The sequence below is a fragment of the Empidonax traillii genome, unplaced genomic scaffold, assembly GCF_003031625.1.
Source record: "Empidonax traillii isolate 1590-97213 ecotype Southwest subspecies unplaced genomic scaffold, ASM303162v1 scaffold2713:size37999, whole genome shotgun sequence".
Classification (NCBI taxonomy): domain Eukaryota; kingdom Metazoa; phylum Chordata; class Aves; order Passeriformes; family Tyrannidae; genus Empidonax; species Empidonax traillii.
The window spans coordinates 15,636-19,022 of NW_020957906.1; the positions used below are offsets into that span (position 1 = coordinate 15,636).

Consider the following 3,387-nt stretch of genomic DNA (forward strand, 5'->3'; position numbering starts at 1 on the left):
TTGGGCTCGGGGGGATGTCCTGCCGTGGTGGGGTGACTGGCTGGGGAGTTTTTGGGGCGTGGTGGGATGTCCTGGTGTAGGGGGGTGGCTGGCTGTGGAGTGCCTGGCTGTGGTGGGTTGTCCCCCCGTGGTGGGGTGACCGCTTGTGGGGTGCTTGGGCTTGGGGGGATGTCCTGCCGTGGTGGGGTGACTGGTTCTGGGGTGCCTGGGCATGGTGGGATGTCCCCTTGTGGTGGGGTGATTGGTTGAGGGGTGCTTGGGCTCGGGTGGATGTCCTGCCGTGGTGGGGTGACTGGCTGTGTGGCTGTGATAGGATGTCCTGTTGTGGTGGGGTGACTGGTTGCAGGGGGAGGCCTGGCATGGTGGGGTGACTGGTTGTGGGGTGCTTGAGTGTATTGGGATGTCCCCCCCGTGGTGGGGTGACTGGCTGGGGAGTTTTGGGGGCGTGGTGGGATGTCCTGCCATGGTGGGGTGGCTGGTTCTGGGGTGCCTGTCCGTGGTGGGATGTCCTGGTGTGATGGGGAAATTGGCTGTGTGGCTGGGGTGGGATGTCCCCCCCGTGGTGGGCTGGCTGGTTTTGGGGTGCCTGGGCATGGTGGGGTGTCCTGCCATGGTGGGGTGACTGGCTGGGGGGGTTTGGAGCATGGTGGGATGTCCCCCCATGGTGGGGTGCCCAGTTGTGGGGTGCCTGGATGTGGTGGGGTCTTCTACCATGGTGGGGTACCTGGTCATGGTGAGATGTCCTGTTGTGATGGGGAAACTGGTTGTGGGGTGCCTGGGCATGGTGGGATGTCCTGCCGTGGTGGGGTGAGTGGCTGGCGAGTTTTTGGGGCGTGGTGGGATGTCCTGCCGTGGTGGGGTGACTGGTTGTGTGACTGTGGTGAGATGTCCCCCCATGGTGGGGTGACTGATTGTGGGGTGTCCTGGCACGGTGGGATGTCCTGACCATGATGGGGTGTCCTGGCATGGTGTGGTGACTGGTTGTGGGGTGCCTAGATGTGGTGAGATGTCCTGGGGTGGTGGGGTGACTGTTTGTGGGGTGCCTGTTCATGGTGGGATGTCCTGCCATGGCGGGGTGAGTGGCTGGGGAGTTTTTGGGCATGGTAGGGTAACCGGCTCTGGGGTTCTTGGACCTGTTGGGATGTCCTGCCATGGTGGGGTGACTGGTTTTGGGGTTCTTGGACCTGTTGGGATGTCCTGCCACGGTGAGGTGACTGGTTTTGGGGTTCCTGTTCCTGCTGGGATGCCCTGCCATGGTGGGATCTCCATTCCCTATGGAATGTCCTGCCATGGTGGGATCTCCATCCCCTATGGAATGTCCTGCCATGGAGTGATTCCCATAAAAGCAGGAGCTGCTGGGCTGGGCAACCCTCACCTCCTCCTTCCCTTCTCGTCCTGGGGGTGCAGCTGCTTCCATGGGATCCCTGGGGATTTACATCCCCCCTGGCAAGGAGGTGAAGGAGTGGCCATCGCTGTTCCTGCTCTCGGTGCTTTTAACCCCAAAACTGGGGTGCTCCCCCTGGAGCATCCCTAAAAACCAGCCTTACCTGTGGATTCACTGGGCTCTTGGGACGTTCTCCCACCTCTGGGAATTGGTGGAATTCCATGTCTTGGTGCTCGTCACCTCCAGGCTTTAAATGGAGCTGGAAAGAGCCGAGGGATGAAAATCTGGGATTGGGGTGACCTGGAGCTCCACCGTCACCTCATCCCACATCCCATGCAGGGAAGGAACTCAGTTTTGGGATGTCACCCCCCCTGGATGATGGCAAAGCCCACCCTGGAGCTCTGGGAGGTGCCTTTTCCCTGGAAGGGCTCAGAGGGGCCGATCCCAACCCAGATTCTGACCATGGAGCTGGGAAGGAGGATGTGGCAGCAGGAGGAGTGGGATGGGTGATGGGAGGAAGGACACCCATTCTTGGAGAGGTGGGTTAGATCCTCATGGAGAAGAGCTCGTTATCCAGTCATGGAAATCAGGCATTCCCAATTCTTTGGTTTTTTCTGGAAGCGCCACCCGCTGCCGGGTTGGGATGTTGGGTCGCTCACCATTCCGTGCCTCGGTTTCCCCACTGGTGCCTTGGCTTTTCCCATGGGAATGACTCCCTAAGGTCATCCAGAAAGAGGAAAACAAAAGGAAAAATCCCTCTGGGAATGGTGCAATCCTTCCATCCAACCCCCCCACCCCACTCTCTTGGAGTGGGAGCAATCCCTGTCTCGATGCCGGGCTGGGACATCCTTACCCCCCAATCCAGCTCCTGCTGCTCCCACATCCTCCCACTCTCCGGGATGTTGTGGAAGTGCCGGGATCTCCCGGAGCTCACGCCTGCCAGGGCCATTTCAAATCCCCCCTTCCAGCCGACTTCCCGCTGGGAGAGGGATTAGTGGGAAGGGCTGATGTCTCTGTTAGGGATTGTCAGGGCCAGGACACGGATCCAGGCTCTCCCCTGGACTCCTGGGATAATTACACGCTTCGTTAAGTGGCTGATGGACACGTGTCCAGGCCTGGGATCCGTGTCCGGGCCTGGGATCCGTGTCCGGGCCTGGGATCCGTGTCCGGGCCTGGGATCAGTGTCCAGGCCTGGGATCCAGGTCTATGACCAGGATCCATGTCCAGGGATTCATGATCCAATGTCCATGGAGGACACACAGCCTGGGATTCGTGTCCAGGCCCGGGATCCGTGTCCAGGCCCGGGATCCATTTCCAGGCCCGGGATCCATTTCCAGGCCCGGGATCCATTTCCAGACCCAGGATCCATGTCCAGGCCCGAGATCCATGTCCAGGCCCGAGATCCATGTCCATGCCCAGGATCCATGTCCAGGCCTGGGATCCATGTCCAGACCCAAGATCCATGTCCAGGCCCAAGATCCATGTCCAGGCCCAAGATCCATGTCCAGACCCAAGATCCATGTCCAGGCCCGGGATCCATATCCAGGCCCAGGATCCATGTCCAGGCCCGGGATCCATGTCCAGGCCCGAGATCCATGTCCAGGCCCGGGATCCATGTCCAGGCCCAGGATCCATATCCAGGCCCAGGATCCATGTCCAGGCCTGGGATCACCTGGAACATCCCCTCCAAAATTAACCTCATCCCGGAGGTCTTCCAGCCCCTCACCCTCAGCAGCCCCTCATTCCCAGCACAGGGAATCTGGCAGAAAACAGCCCTTAAAAGGGATCTTTTAAGAAATTAAAGACAAGAGGGGTGAAGGAAGCCTGGAAAATCCAAGAGGATTTTGGAGAGGTGACACTTCCAGCCTCGGTCATGCCAAATAATTAGAAATGGAGGGGTTTTTTTTGAGGAGAGGAGAAAATCCGAGTGGGATTACTCACTCCTGAACCAGGGGGAAATATTTTATTTCAGGTTTTAAATCCCACCACAGGAATTCCCAGGG

General features: G+C 59.2%; 1 protein-coding gene across 1 annotated transcript in view; it reads right to left on the reverse strand.

Annotated features, from left to right (window-relative positions):
• LOC114072165 (zinc finger CCCH domain-containing protein 3-like) overlaps positions 1-3,387 on the reverse strand; it is a gene marked incomplete at its 3' end in the record, with an annotated part of 18,842 nt that overhangs the window by 14,432 nt on the left and 1,023 nt on the right. The gene's annotated exons all lie outside the window — the stretch shown is intronic.